This window comes from Hyperoodon ampullatus, assembly GCF_949752795.1.
Source record: "Hyperoodon ampullatus genome assembly, chromosome: 9".
Lineage (NCBI taxonomy): Eukaryota > Metazoa > Chordata > Mammalia > Artiodactyla > Ziphiidae > Hyperoodon > Hyperoodon ampullatus.
The window spans coordinates 37,849,136-37,866,863 of NC_136922.1; positions in this window are offsets into that span (position 1 = coordinate 37,849,136).

A 17,728-nucleotide genomic window follows, 5' to 3' on the forward strand; every position below is an offset into this window, starting at 1 on the left:
GGCCCCCACCAGGGTCTCAGACCTCATCCAAACTGGCTCCAGTATCTCCAGCAGACACTTCAAGATTAGTGAGTCCTCTTCACCTAAGGCCCATGCACTTTTCAATCTGATGTTCTTGTGCTGGTTTTCATGTTGAATAAGTCTGCACTTGAGCCCTTTAAGGGCAGATTTTCTGTTCCCTGTAGTTCTATAGTTTTCCTGGATATATTCTCTGTTGGTTTTCAAAGCCAGATATTTTGGGGGCTCATCTCTCCTGTGCAGGATCTACGAACTTGGGTGCATGATGTGGAGCTTGAATTCCTCAATCTGCGCGGAAAATAACCACGCCTTCGTGATCCTTCCTGATGTGGATTACTATAGCTGGGGTGTGGTCTTCCCCTGGCAAGTTCCATCTGTTTCTTTTACCTGTCTCGATGCTGTCCTTTTATCCTTTGTTGTGGAGACTATGTTCATCCAATTTTCAAAGAGAATTATTCCATATGCAGCTGTAGATGTGTTGTGTCTGTGGGAGCAGATGAGTTCAGGATTTTCCTACACCACCATCTATGATTGGTAGTTTCTCTAAAGAGTTCCATAAGGTAATTTAATATCCTTAGGTATGTGTGGTAACCAGCTTTCAAGGTGACTCAATGATCCCCACTTTCTGGTATTCATTCTTATGTATCATAACCTCCTACATTGTATCAAGGTTGGTAAGTGGGATCAATAGAATACAGGACAAGGGATAATACGTCACTTCTGAGGGTAGTTCATGAAAGACACTCTCTGTCACACATTCTACCTCACTCTCTCTTGGATCACTCACTCTGGAGGAAGCAAGCAACCCTGTGAAGAGGGCTACATGGCAAGAATCTGAGACCTTCTGCCAACAGCCAGTGAGGAACTGAGGCTTCCAACCAATAGTTATGAGTGGACTGTATTGGAAATGGGTCCTCCAGCCCTGCTCAAGCCTTCAGATTACAACAGCCCCAGCCAACAGCCTGAATGCAACTTAATGAGACACAGAGCCAGAAGAGCCCAGCAAAGCCACTGCCAGATTCCTAACTTTCAGGAGCTGTGTACAAAAATAAATGTTTGTTGTTTTAAGTTACTAAACTTAAGGGCAATTTGTTACACAGCCATGACAACTAACAAAGTATGTTTCTCTATATATTGCAAATTTCTATGGATAATGTGTACTGCTTTTAAAATTATAGAGAGAACAAAATGTCATTTTAAAACACTAAACATTGTTTGTCAGTGTAATCCTGATGCAGACTTTTAAGATTAAATCCACAGTCAATTTTTCAAGCTAAATTCTTCCAAAGAATTCTAATACAGGTAACATACATGTGCTAATCCAGCAGCAGAGAGGCCCTAAGTTAACAATTAAATTCTTCAGTTACAGTAAATTAGAAAGCCTAAAAAGTACCTGGAATGGCCATTTGCAAATAAAGAATAAAAATAAATTAACTAAATAGTCAATGCAGATATGCAAGTAGTTTTCTTTTTAAAAAAATAGATTAAACTGTATCTAAAAAAAGCAGGAAGAATTACCAAAGATAAAAAAATTATTTTTGAAAATAGTAAAACATATATATTCTAGTAAATAAAGCCAAAGGTATCTGGAGAGGGAAAGAAGAAGAAAAGAAAAGGCAAACCTCCATACTCAAGAAAAAGACCAAAAAGTAAAATAAGAAAATTAGAAATAGATAAAATCACTAACACAGAAGAGATTAAAAAATTTTAAAGAGTGCTATGTATACTTGGTTGGTAAAAAAAAAAAAAATTTATTTCAATGAACTTAACAGATTCTCCCAGAAGAGTAGAACATATACCTAAAAAGACCAAAAGTTTTGAAGAAACTGAAGTAAGGAACTATTGCCAAATAAAGTTTCCAGACCAGAATGATTTTATGTTAGTTCTTTTAAACACTGAATGAATAGAGAAATATGGAGATATTTTTTTAAAATCTATTTTAGGATGTTAAAGTAACCCTCACTCTTCTGCAAGCTGCTATGGTAAGTCTATGTTAGAAAAAGTCCCTTCCTCAAGATGCTTTACTGCCTTCATCAGGAAAACTGTCAGAGCTATACAAATCACGATACAGTAGGTGACAGTGTGCAAGCTGTACAATCAGAAGTGATGGGCCTAGTAATAACCCTTACACTAAAACCTGAAAAAGAGCTGAGAAAACAGAAGAGTACAGGTCAGTATTATTTATGAACACAGAGGCAAAGAGTTAGATGAAATACACATCAAACCCAGCAGCATATTATAATAATAATAAAACACATCCAGTTGAGTTTATTTCAGTAACCCCTGAATGATTTACTATTGGGAAATCTAATAAACTTATGACATCAATAGGTCAAGAGCAATTAAAACAGAACCACCTCCTCAAAAAAAATATGTAGTCATCTGTTTACATGTCCATACACTAGTAAGCCAGAATAGTTCAATAATATAATAAAGACTCCCTGTCTTTAACCTAGAGTCAGCACACTATTAAACATTTAGCAAAGTCATTTTCAATAAAGCCAGATGTACATATGCCCTTCACTAACATTAGGATGAAATTCTGACAATCTTACCAACACAACAGAAAAATCTTACCAACACAACACTAAGATTTATAAATATTGGAATGGCAGATTATATGTGCATATAATATTGCTGCTTATCTTTAAAAAAACAAGAGACAACTGAAATCCATGAAAAGTAATGAGATTTTGGTAACCTTTTCAATATGCCAACCACAGCTGTAAAGTTTTCAGGAAAAAGCCCCATTCAAATACAACCAACCAACCATTCAATCATTCAGTCAATCTTCTTTCTTTCTCCTCTTCTCTTTTTCTCTCCCTCTACACAAACACACACATACACACACACACACACACACACTCACTCATACATCTCATACTGCTACATACCTAGAAACAGAATTATGGTCATCTAATGAAAAAAGAAAGGGGGAATAGGCCTTTGGAAGAAGTGCAGGACAAAAGAAGTCATGGTGAAGAAATGACACAACTCTGGAAAGCCACTTTATATATTAATCTGATGTACCAAGATGAGTGACACCTCTCTTTGCAAAGAACAGGAAGTGTTTCTGAAATTGCCTAAATGTGTATGTATATGATTGACAATAACAGCTTGGAATACACCAATGGAGCCCAAGGGTATGTAACATACATTTTCAGGCCAATACTTGTCTTTTCTTCAGGAAGACAAAGGCAACAAGTCTCCCATACGATGAAGAAAATAAAAGGTTTCCCTTCATCTACCTTATTTTCTTTGGAGTCACTAACCTCCAAAAGTCACAATATTCTGGGACCATATTTTAAGTCACATAGAAACAAAGCTTCCTTTTGTTGACGAATGCCAAAAGCTCTTTGAGGACAAGGAAACAGTCACTTCATTAGATGCTCAGTACTTCCTTTTTAAATAATTTAAACAAAGCGTACTAATTCTTAAGCTACTAAACCTTCATATAGTGAAAAAGGAACAATCCACACACATTAGCGTAAATGTGGATGCATTTGGCAGTGAATGATTATCCTTTTCCTTCCACTGCACCAACGACAGCACCTCACACATTAACAGAAAACTGATATATGTTGACTCAATCAGCCTTGTTGGGTCACTCCAAGCTACACCTCTCCACGTAAAGAAAGAGCTGAGACTTTCTCCTGGCCATTTATAATGTCTCTCATCTAATGATGTTAAAAAGCTTTTTCAATTGAGCCAAACAAGTATCAGATTTCATATTTAAATCCGTATCTTAATTGACTACAACTGTGTGAGATATGAAAAAAAGGGGCTAAGTAATTATTTAAATATAATTTTTTATAATAAATAGAATAGAAATAATTATTTTATTAGAAAATAATATTTTTGATCCATTTCTCCCTTTCATTTCCAGGCAAAAACAAATAACATCAACTATTCACTAAGAAACAGCATATGCCCATTATTAAACCATAGTGACTTAAGTACAAGCTTTTCTACTATTTTGTATTATCTTTCAAGAAGTTCCATATGTAAATAATCACAACAATATAATCTCCCCAAACAGTCAGGAATAATAAAATCTTTTCCATGACCCATCAGTTTGCTTTGAGTGGACAGAGCCACAACTAAGATGTTTCTATAAATAATGCTTTGCTTTATTTCCTGCTGCATGTGACACGGTGTATAGGTATGACCTGCTGCATTCATTACTGAATTTCTTTATCTTATTACTTTGTTAGATAAAGTCATAAAAGTAGGATTTAGCTTTGGTAAATTTCACATTCACCTCCTATGCTGTTTCATGTCACACAAGTGCTTACAAGTTTCTTCAAGAACTACATATCAGTATAATCCTTATGTACATATTGGAAAAGCACCAAAATGAGATTTTCCTCATTGATGTGACTTTTAAAGTGCATCAGTTATAGTGTATCTAATGAGGTGGAGTGAGAGAGATTAGATCCTTTCACATATTAATCGGGGCTTAAAATAAATTCCAAGAAGCATCACCGTGATACAAGGATGGGCAGAGGCATGTGTTTATCTCTGAGAAAAAACAGCTCTGGCTAAGTCAAATGCCACTTTTCATAGCTAAATGGGTGGAATTAAAGAGCATAAGTCAGATACACCACTGAAACAACAGTAGCTTCAAATCCTGACTCTGACACTTTCTGTATGATGTTGAATAATTATACTCCAGAGCCACTGCTTCCTTATCTGTAAAACAGGATAAAAATATGCACCGTGTAATGTTATGCTGCTGTGAGGTAATGTATAAAGTGATTAGCAAAGTTCCAGAAACTATAGGAAGAGTAAATAAACCTGTCGCTATTATTATAGTGAAGTTTATGTTCTAACACCACTAATCCCATACATGAAATATCCTCTCTTCTTTAAACTGGGTAAGAAGGAAAAAAAAAAAAAAACACTGCTGGGAGACTGCTAAATGACAATGCTGGTAAGCTTGGAACTATGGAAAATTTATGACACAGAGACCTTTCAGAGGTACTTAACAATCTTTTATTTGCTGCCTGGTAGATGTCTCAAGAAATAAAGTAGAGAATACTTCATCACATGTAACGGGAGATGAGGGCTTCAGAATGCTTTTCCAAGAAGTGGTGTCACCAGTGAAAACAGAACTGCTAGCTTCACAAGTCTTAAAAGCAGGCTGAATCCAAGCTTAGGTCTTAAGGGTGTGAACAGCCCCAAACACTTAACTGGGCTGTTTTACCTGAGCTGATTGAGAGCTGGATGAAATTAAAAAGCTAATATCAATGACTATGTTTGCAATCATCTTCAGTAAATGAAAATCAGGCATGGTTACATCCAGCTAATAAATAAAATCCCTTCTCAAAGAACATGGTAATAAAAGTAAAATCCCCAGAAATACCACATTAATAATGGTCTGGGGCTTCCCTGGTGGCGCAGTGGTTGAGAGTCCGCCTGCCGATGCAGGGGACACGGGTTCGTGCCCTGGTCTGGGAAGATCCCACATGCCGCGGAGCGGCTGGGCCCGTGGGCTGCTGAGCCTGCGCGTCCGGAGCCTGTGCTGTGCAACGGGAGAGGCCACAACAGTGAGAGGCCCGCGTACCGCAAAAAAATAATAATAATAATAATGGTCTGTGGACAAACAATAATTCAATAACTATTATCAGAGTTTATAGTAAATAGATCTCTGTAGAAGAAAATTGAAAACTAATCTAACCATCTTTCTACAGTTAAAGCAAACATAATTATAAAATATGGAAAATCATGGTCTCTCGATCAGCAACTAGATTTTAATAAGGAAAGTAGATGGGGTAGGTCATGAATACTCCTCATCATTATTTAAACGCCAAAACTAAAAGTTAACCACTGGCATATAATAACTCGAACAGTGCTCTCTCCGGTGAACAGATAATTTCTGTAGTCTGTTAAAGTATTCTTTGTCTCACCCTAGAGGAAAAAATTATTAAAATAAATTAACATTTTACTGGGTCTCTAATTGGAAGTGGCTGTTCCCAACAAATATGTTTATCAAACACTGTGACTGGCAAAATGTATTACTGTTGCTGTAGTTATCCAAATTATATGCTGTCTAAAGCAAAAAGGGCAAAAGCCATCTGGCTCATATAACTTGCATTTTCTAGACAGCTTGCAGCTGGTTCTGATTAAGCAGCATCTCAAAACTCTGAAGAGATCTATTTTTATCCCTGGAAGTGTATTTTTAGGGCTCACACATCCAAGGCACAAGGCATTTGCATTAATAAGTGAACAACTACCTTGGATTAGGAAAAGGTTTATGTGAAATTGTAGTTTGGTCTTCAGCGGTACAAGATGGACTGCGCGTTGAATACGACAGTCTGAAACCTGATTTTGAGAACCTGCCCCTCTCTAAATGTTTCAGTGTTCCAAAGGAGGGACACAGAAAAGACGCCTCCTATGTCTTATGAAATAATCAAAAGAAGACAGCTCAGCAAGAAACTTGACTGTATTATTTTATCCATCTTAGGAGGCTAGCACAATTATTATCCCATTATGCAGATGAGGTAATAACGGTGCAGAGAGGCTAAATAACATGCTCAATGTGGAAAAGGCAGTGAATGATGCAACCAGGATTCACATCCTTATCTTCTGGCTCTAAAGCCTGAGCTCTTAACCACAAAATTATGATTTCTTACCATTGACGGGGTTAATAATGAACTTTAATAATTAATTTTATCATAATAAAATTTAATAATATCGTTCAAAGAAGTAATCATAAATTTGATGGAAGAAACATATTAGAACACTCTAGATCTGAATCTTACAATAATAAAGAAGGTTTTTTTCTTCTAATTTAAATCTCCAGAGTGGTATTACTTATCATCTTATTCATCATCATCCTACTCATCAAATTAAGATGAAGTCAGACTTGGGAGCTAGATAGAAACATGCAAAACACAGAGTATTAAAAGGCAGAGGCAATCTAACTGTTATAAACCTCTGCCCAGAGAAAAACAGGCAATGAACCACTGATCCCAGTGAACAGCTTGATCCTTTAGTAACTAAGGAATTCTCTCCCAAGAGAATTTTGTCCCTCAAACACCCACTCTCCCACTTTGCTCCATAGTTCCTTCCACTCTTCCAAGTCTCCTCCTCGTCCTCGGCTTAATGAGCTCTCCTCACTTTTCTCACTCCTTCCCCATTATATACTCACACAATACTGTACTCAACATAATAGAAAAAAATCACAATGGCCATAATTTACATTAACAAATCTAGGCTATGTATTACTTTAAACATTATTTATATTTTTCCAGCTAGACTGCGATGTCTACCGTTACAGGGGCCAGGTCTTCACTGCACATTTTTCATCCCCAGAGCTTAGCACATAATAACCAGCACTCAGAAGTGTTTGCTGAATTCATGACCACAGAAGTTATTCTTTCCGGGTACAGATTTAGAATACCAAGTCTCCCCAGTTCTCTCCAGATTTCAGCTTTCTTCCTGTTCATCACCAATTTAGGAGACACCAGTGAACACCTACATAACTTTGTCATAAGGACCAAGTCAAAAAACAGCCATAGAATACTATGACCAAATCAGAAAAAAATCAAGAGAATATCAGCACTTTCATAGAAGTTCATTATTCTCACAAGCAAGGGCAAATGTCAAATCATTTCAGATGACCTGATACTGGACTTCCCTCAGTACACCACCATGCTGTCAGGCTCAAAACATCAGAGACTCACTTAATGCTATATTTATATGTAAGATATTGTATCAGGGTCTGAAATTCTAATTTTTTTTTAAAGCTCTTAGACTTAAAATGTTGGGACTGTGACTTAGTGGGCTATTCCAGTGAGTGGATTTTTACAAAAGCATGAAGATGTGGAAGCACAGCCCAACAAGAGCTTTGTAAGCTGCTTTAGAAGGTAGATGAAATGCTGTTGAGTAGATGGTCACTGATGGGATTCCCGAATCACTAATCCAAGACTGACGTTTTCTCCTTTCGTTATTAGACATTCTCCTTCCACAGCTACAATTACACACTACTGCGTTTCCACGGGACCCTGCATGCATTTTAAGTAATTATGGTCATATTTACCTTCACGACTCCAAAGGAAAGGCCACCCTGTATAAAAATGTCAGGGAGTATTTCATTCCTATCCTTGATGTCATTGCCACACTCTCCTTACAAATAAATACCTTCTGATGGCAAAAACAGATAATAATGAATGGTTGCCAAGTTTCCTCTCCTCCAGACTGTCATGGAGGATTAAGTGTTAAAATGATGAACTTGGCTATAAATAAAAAAGGATTATTTCATTACAAATAAAGAAAAATTGTCAATTTATAACATGAGAAACTACTTCACACCCAAATTTAGAAGGGCAAACAAGCAAATTTCAATATAATTCACTACCATGAGCTGAACATTACTCATATTAACTTAGTTTTGGTTCCACATAATGTAGCAACTCCCTAAAAACAAAAACAATACTTCCCTGATTCTGGGAGTCTGTGTGTCACAGGGTGCAAAGAAAGAAAAGGAAGCCACTGGTTTAAAATAGGCCTGGTAAGTGACTCAATTACATGATAAAGAACTCTTTTCAACATCCTTTAGTTCTAAAGCTAAAATGTGAGTTTTTTTGAAAAAGGCTTAAAATCATGGTGCAAGCTGATTTACCTTACATTGTCTAAAATAAGAAACTCTCTTAGCTGAAACTTACATTCTTTATTAGATAAGTGATAAATTCCCAAAGCTGATGATTCTAGTAAGCAATTTACTGAATTTGAACTTTTTTTAAATCTAGCAATCTTACTATAAATTCAAAGTTTCTCCACTAGACTGTAAGTTTCCTGAGAGTCAGATCTAACTGCTATTTAAGGTTGTATCACTGAATGCAGCAGAGTATCTGCATTATACTAGGGGCTCAATAAATTTCTGATGAACACAACTAAATATGAAAATATTCCTATTATGTGTCTCGGTTTCCTCATTATATCAGATAAAAAGTTTATGGTATATACTGTTTGTACTAGTGGCCCTTAATAGTCAAAACGAGCACTAACATCAATGTCAAAAAATTACATACTCTTTTTCCTTAAGCTCCAACTCCTCTGATTTCAACCAAGGGAAATTTGATCCCACTCTTCTGATTGTTGTACAGTCAACAACAATCAGATCTGCATCTCAGTGTTTCAGTTCCACAATCTGACCCAGAGAATAATAGCAGCCTTAGATTCAGCTTACTTAAGTGATTACATTTAACACAAACATAATTAATAAACAGAGAGCAAAGTGTACCTTAGGTAAAAGTCATAAGTGCTTAGCAAGAGACATGGCTATGGAATTTCAAGGTCAAAGACTTAGGTTTGAGCCAAAATTTAGCACTTATTAGTAATGTGACCTTGAGCTAATCTCTCCCCAAAATTAGTAGTCTCCCATATTAAATGCTGCCCATAGAGTACTTACCTTGTGTAGGTATTATGGGAAGTAATGTGTGATAAGATATGAAAAAGCTCCTAGCATTGTGCTGTTACATAAATAGCTGATCAATAAAGTTTTGTTCAATCAGAATGTAAAAGGTCACAAAACCAGAAAAATTACTAGCCCTTTCCATTAAAACATCCATGCCTACAATAGTATTGGGGTGGTAACAGACCAAAAGAACTAAAAGAGCTTAGCAATAATGACATAATAAAGAAAATAAGATATAAGGAAAGGGAAAGCTGCTAAATAAGGTATGTTGACAGTTACTTTTCTTTATTCAGTGGATTAGAACTTAACCAATAGGCAATTAAGTGGTATGTAATAAAAACCAAATGCAGGGTTCCCTGGTGGCACAAGGGCTAGGAGTACGCCTGCCAGTGCAGGGGACGCAGGTTTGAGCCCTGGTCCGGGAGGATTCCGCATGCAGTGGAGCAGCTGAGTCCCTGCGCCATAGCTGCTGAGCCTGTGCTCTGGAGCCCGCGAAACACAACTACTGAGGCCGGCGTGCCTGGAGCCCGCGAAACACAACTACTGAGGCCGGCGTGCCTAGAGCCCGTGCTCCGCAGCGGGAGAGGCTATTGCAGTGAGAGGCCCGCACCCAGCGGCGAGGAGTGGGTCCCGCTCACCGCAACCAGAGAGAACCCGTGCGCAGCAACAAAGACCCAACGCAGACAAAAATAAAACAAATAAATAAATAAATTTCTTTTTTTAAATGCAGAAAACGCACATCTGAGTAAGGCAGGGGTCCTTTTCTGACTCAATAAATATCATTTCAAGACTCTTACTCAGGATTTACATGCCACATAATTTATATGGTATCTTCCAGTCTCTCATTGTTTTTCACTTCCTCATGCTAGTTTAATTTATTATTCAGCTTTCTTTCCCTTCTCATTGACAGCTAGATCAACTTCTTTTTGGTTAAATTTTCTTCCTATATGCTATGCTACCAATGATGACTTTGCTGCAATTTAGAATGGGCATCAGAACACTTTGGATACAAGTGACTAAGCCCAATCCACAAGTTAAAAATGGTTTCAGATTAGGGGAGTTATTTTTGTTTTGTTTGCGGCAGCTAATGTTTAGGTAGAAGAGGGAGCTAGATACTGAGACAGAAAAAGTGAAAGGTTGTGATCTGGGTAACTGATAAGAAACATTTGAAGTTATCTCTCAATAGAAGATTCAGTAACTTTTCTACATCACGTTTATCATGTCTGCTCTTCTCTCCCAAACATTTCTTATGCCTCCACTCTTAAATTAGGTACCTAATAGATTGATCTGAAATCACCCATAGGTAAACCAGTTCTTTTAAAGGGAATCATTTAACTTTCCTACTAAGTACCTCACTTGGTACACACTTTATAAAGGTCTGTATAAGAATATCTTTTAGAAATTAGAGATTCACATAGTAGAGCTTCTCCCAAGGCTCATGAATGCAATTTGTTTTTTTTTTTTTAAATAACACAAATATAGAGATTTAATATACATGAAACAAATAATTGTAATAAATAAATGTATGTGTGTGTGTGGTAAGAGACATGACATGTAATAAACTTTAAAAATACTTATTTTCTATTTTGTAATTAGGACTTCCTACTTATTCATGTTTTCCTGATAATGAGTCTTTTCTTCTCTATACTTTTGCCATTATTAAGTTGAGTATGTTCTTATAAGATGTCTTAAATGATTTTTTTTGAATGAGGCAGTGCATATATTAAATAAACACCTGAACTTAAATTTATTATCAAATGCCTGCCACTCTGCTCCCTGCACATGAACTTACTCTGAAGTCACAGAATTTGAACCACTAAAACAATTTCACCATGCTCCCCCTGCAAACTGTGCTCCCCCAAAAGAGAACTGTTTAAGGGCCATCGATTTAGTCAAGTCAATGGCCCTGTGTATACCCATTTTGTATATACGATTCATATAGGAAATGAACTTCTCATTATTCTTTCAGCTCCCATAGCCACAAGAATAATCAAGGAATTTTAAGGCTGAAATTCGAAGAGTCTCTCTGGGAATATTCAGCCCCCCACATGCCCACCTTTCTTTTCTTTTTTATAACGGGATTCTGGCCAAGAGAAGTGTCCTCGTATATAAAAAGAATTACACACAGAGAAAGTCCTAAGACAGGCTTCGACTGGGATTTGTTTATTTACGTCACTGAGGTCCTGCTTACTCCTAACCTAATTTGCAAATACAAAAATATTTTTAAATAAAGCACAGATTAGCAAACTGAAATAATGAAATAAACTTTACTCTGCATCTGAAAGGTAGGATTTAAACAACTGATATAAACAGAATTCCAGAAATGATTATCATTTGATGTGTTTATTTTCCAAAACTCCTTAACACCTTTTATCCCCTCCTTGTCACCACCCCTAATTAACAGCTGCAATGATAGAAACTATAATTCACATGCCAAAGATGAGAAATCTGAAGTTTCCATGGCAATAGAATACAGATTGTTTCCCACAATTTCAATCAGGTTTTCATAAGAATATGGTTTTCTTGGCATAAGAATTTCTCATTGGCCTACTGTTGGTTTCAAAAATTAATTATTAGTAAACATCAATGACGCTTCTATGCTTGTGTCTTATGTATATGCTAAACCCTTTCAAGTCCCAGAAGTATTATCAGTGAATGTGTGAGTGCTTCCCAATAAAAAAAAGAAAGATCAAGCACGTGCTCCGATTTTCAGTGAGAGTGCTAAATCCAAAATAAAAGCTTTTTTTTAAAAGAAATAAATCAAATACAGAATTACCTAGAGACTGTCACAAACAATATTCATAACATGTACATGTTTAACTTAAAATTTTTCTAACAAGAATTTCACATTAAAGAAAACTATCTTAATTGGGAAATAAATAACACAGACATTAATCCTGAGTGAGAAGATTACAAAATTTAAAAAACCAGAAGTTATTTTGTAGACATAATAAAGTAGCAATTATAATTAAAATAGAACTGTCTCTAGAACAAGAAAATATAAACATATGAAAATATACTATTCTCTGTGCTACCACAGTTCTGTATTCACCACTCTTTCATGGTTTTGATCACATTATAGTACAAATACCTTTTTACATGTCTGCTTTCCTGGAAGGAATTTGATTATCAGGAGTGGGGAAACTGGGTAATTTTAATTTCTATGTCCACACGTTTTCTGAAACACAGGAGAAGCTCAATGATTTTTGAGAAGAGCTGAATCTATTAGATTTTAAAACACATTGCAAAACAATAATAATTTAAATAATGTGGTTTTGATATCTAATCTGAAATAGTTCAATGAATATGAATAGAAAGTCCAGGAAGATATCTATATGTAAGAATGCAATAATATGACAGAAAAGGAAATTCAAACCAATGGGGGTAGGGGAAGAAAGCTATTTAATAAATAATATTGAGATAAATGGTTGGTAATTTGAGGAGATAATGACTCAAAATTTACACCATATAATATAATTATAATACTAATCTGTTCTCATTCTCTCTCTCTATATATATATATGTATGTATATGTATATATATATTATATATAATTTAGTTGATAAAATATTAGCATGAAATAAAATTGAGTATTTCTGAAAGAATGATAGCTGTCTAAACTTTGAGTGAATAAAAGAAACAAAAAGATGTAAATTTAGTGTAGTGGTTTAATCTTTAATACTAATAAAGTAGTAGTCATGGTAAAAGGAAAACAGCATATTGCAAAAATATGTTTAATGAGTACAAGGGATAAAAGGTCTTCTATGTTATGGTGGCGTGTGTGGTTAACAATGTGACAGAAAAACATAAAATCCAGAAGAAAAACAAGTTGATAACATGGACACGTGCAAGGGGAAATCAAATTATTAAGCACGCATTAAAAAAAAGAACATTCAAACATTTTATTTATCAAAGCAATGCAAATTAAAACAACAATGAAGTGCTATTTTTCACTTAACTAATAAATACAAAAATTCTAAGAAACAATATCCAACACCGTTCAGGTTCTTGGGAAAGTAAAACTGATAAACCCATACATTACTGTTGGCAATTTATATTAGAAAGCAATTTAACAAAGCACTTCAAAAGCCATGTTTTAAAAATCACATTCTTTGATCCATAAAAAATTCAAAAGCTTTAACCTAATAATATCAGACCAGAAAGTTTAAAATGAGTAAATAACTCCAAAAAGGAAGGAAGGAAGGGAGGGAGGGAGGGAGGGAGGAAAGGCAATTTCAAATAGATTTTTGTGGTGATATAATTTATAGTAGCAAACATTGTAAGTCTAAATCTTTAACATCAGAGGAATGATTAAGTAAACTAGATGATCAAACAACTGCTCTTTAAAAATCACTCATTAAAGAGTATAATACATGCAAAGGGCAATATAAATTGAAACTGAATATGATCTGAAGCTGAAAGGAAACAGACAAATTGTACAAGTTAGTATGTTAAGGCACAGTTTCTTTCTAGTTGTAATATTGTTTATTCTATAATTAAAAATTGAGAGAGGGCTTCCCTGGTGGCACAGTGGTTGAGAGTCCGCCTGCCGATGCAGGGGACACGGGTTCGTGCCTCGGTCCGGGAAGATCCCACATGCCGCAGAGCGGCTGGGCCCGTGAGCCATGGCTGCTGAGCCTGCGCTTCCGGAGCCTGTACTCCGCAATGGGAGAGCCCACAACAGTGGGAGGCCCATGTACCGCAAAAAAAAAAAAAAAAAAAAAAAAAAATTGAGAGAAAAATTATTAAATAAATTATTAGATTTTCAAAATTAGGGATATACAGAAGAATCATAAATGAGGCCAAAGGTAAAAACAAAATTAGTTCCTTTGAAAGAAATTACAATTTCTGGGATGTAATACTTACTCTGGCATTTAAATTGAGAAAAGGCTAAGAATAATAAGAAAATTAGTACAGTAAATAAATGAAAAACAAAATTAAAATGCCTACGGAAAGTATTTTCTCCATGGAAATCAAGAATTAAAGCTAATTTTAAGCTAAAAAACAGCAAGTTAATTGGTCTATTCAAATAAGCTTGAAAATAGTAAAAGGAATATTATTTAGAAACCTTTCCCTGTGACTAATTTTTTTTCCAATTTTCCCCACCAATCATCCCTCTTCATTCCTGTGCCTCAAAGTAGCCCTTTGGTGTCTAACTATGAAAAACAAGATTACAATCAGCTTTTGTGTACATTCACCACATGGACACAAACTTCAATATCAGCTTAAAAAAAAAAGAACATTGATGTAGAGGTTTGCAGAAAGGGCAGGCTACCCCTTATATCTGTATAACAATATCTGCAAAATAGTGCTCCTTCTACATATCGTTTCATTAATGTAACCAAAATGAGAAAATTTATTTTGCCACAATCACGGGTGTTCATACAACTCTACCTGGATCAGCCACTGTGTTGAGACACATCTGGTGTGCCAGAAACAAACTAGGAAGTGGTGTGTGGGAGGAAAGAAAAATTAAAGTTGTCAAACATATTTCTTTAGGCATTCAACATAATCTGTGATTCTAATTATTTCCCTAGTATTTATATAGTCAAGTTAATTATCATACAAACTAAAGTAAAACTTTCAGGTTCCCCCAAAACTTCTCCTTCAATATTCCTGAAATTGGCATACCCACTTAATACCCCCCCCCAAACACATATACATTACATTAGGGAATGTTCTGCTTAGGGTATTATGGCCCCAAGTATCAGATTATCCTACATTCCTCTAAAATACCCAACTATTTTATGCCTGTTGAGATCTGTCAATAATTGGAGAACTGATTTCTCAATATTTCCCTTCTAATGTGAGCAACTGTGAATATAGGACAATTTTAGTGCCAAAATCAATGCCAACGATGAAGACAATACACATATATAGTTTGACAGTGGGAAATATATTGCCTGACATCATCAAATAATTTCACACAACCAAAAAGCCCAGGTTAATTATTAATGTTAAATTATATAAAATTAAGGCTCATAATCTTTTGATGCACAGTTCACTTTTAAAAATACAAGCCAGGGGGCTTCCCTGGTGGCACAGTGGTTGAGAGTCTGCCTGCCGATGCAGGGGACATGGGGTCGTGCCCCAGTCCGGGAGGATCCCACATGCCGTGGAGCGGCTGGGCCCGTGAGCCATGGCCGCTGAGCCTGCGCGTCCGGAGCCTGTGCTCAGCAACGGGAGAGGCCACAACAGTGAGAGGCCCGCATACTGCAAAAAAAAAAAAAAAAAAAAAAAAAATACAAGCCAGGAACACCTCAGAAAAGTCCAGTTTTCCTAAATAATAGTGTACTAAGGAAAACACTTGGAAATACAGATGAACCTTGATCCATTAACCCAATTAGGAATGGGAAGACTGTTTAACAGCTAACATTTATAGAGCACGTATGATATTTTAGACACTGTTCTAAAATGCTTTCCATGTATTAATTCATTTAATTCCTTAGAAGAACTTTTGAGGCAGATACCATTAGTCAGTATGCCCATTGTGCAGATGAGCAAACTGAAAAAGAGAGATTACAAAAGTTGGTGTTGGAACTGAGTTTCCACCCAGGTACACAGTTCCGGAGCCCATGGTCTCTACCATACTCTACTGCCTAGGCACCTTCTGCTGTGTACCATGACTTTCTCTGTGCTATGTCCTGTGCGTTATCTCCCAGTTTCCACTATAACAGATAACTTGACATGCCCATTAAAAAAAACAATGTGATGATTCAAGAGACATCAACTACACCACTTCTTCAGAAACAATTCATCTTAAACATGATTTTGATTCCAAGAATGGTACTGAAACATCTTAAATTTTAACATCTTACAACATAAAACCTTAGATTTACACTTCTGCAATTCAGTATCTTTTTATCTAAATGCGCTTGAACCTACTAAAAGGAAGTAAATGCTCAGTAAGCATAAGAATAACAGTTGGGAGAGAAGGCATGAGTATCCAGAATATTCAAATTTTAAATTACATTCAATTTACCTCTGAATCAAGAACAAGTATCTGTACAAAGGTGCAACATGCTTCACAGGGCAAGAAATCCTAAGGAAAAAAATCCCCTTTTAGGAAGGAAACTGTTAGATGTTCTCTGGGGTGTCATAGGTAACTATCTTAAAGACCTAGTGTAGAAGGTAAAGAAACAAGATACTCATTAAAAACTATCCTGAAAAAAAATAACGTAGTGAAACCTACCTACATAAAATGAAAAAACCAACTAAAAATTCCAGGAGAGTTCTATGACCTGAAATTTTACTTAGTTCGGTCCCAAAGGAACACAAAAGCAAAACAAACAAAACAAAATTATTTGAATCTTCCGTTAAAATATAATGGTGGGTGCTGGCAGGGGTCTAGAGCTTCAACAAACATGGCAAATAGAGAGGTAAATGTCTTCCCCAGATTTCTCTCCTTAAAACTGTCAGAAGAAGAGAAAGGGCCTGGTGATGAGAGAGTAGAGAAGTTATTCATTTCTCACTACTGTGAAGTATTCTGAGTACGTGTACAGGGTCTCATTACCAGCTGCTTAATTCTCATTTATTTTCCTCAATTGTAAATAATCAATTGCCTAAGATGACTTCACTACCCTTGCTTTTTCAACTCTATTCAGGAGAATAATGGGAAAATAACTCATCTTTCAGGGGAAAAAGTGTAAATGACAGTGGTGTCAAGACATTGGTGGTAAAGCAAGAGAAAAAAAAAAAAGGCACATAGTTCCGCACTTGTCCATCTATGACCCAGTGGCTAAGTTCAATAGGCGCTTGGGGGAGGCAGAGGAAGCCAGGTTCAGCCTTGGGTCCATGATATGTTCTAAAACCCAGCATTATTTGTAATTAAGCAGTTATTCTGAACCCGTTCTCTTTCCTATATTCGTTTCTTTGTGGCTCGGAACACAAGAAGAAAGGAATAGTACATAATACTCTGGAATCCCAACCAAATACAGAACAAAAATTTTGGCTGGTTTTCCAAATTAATATGAAGTATGGGGAACTAAATTTAAAAAGCATTAAGGAAAACTACCTAAAGATACAAAATCTGAGACAGGGAATGGGGGCACATTTTTAAGCAGTCCCTGGGGGCTTCTGTAGACTGGTTCTGCTGCAAGGTGGTCAAGAGTTCCAGCCTAACAGTGCCATAGCTTCCTGTGACAATTAAGAAACTGGGCATGGTCCCCCATGATTAAAATGAGGGTTGGACCAAACTATCTGTAGGGCGCCTAAGGCACTAACATTCTATGATGTTATAACTAAAATTAACTAGCTTTGGCAGCACCTTTAAAGGAAAAAATGAAAACC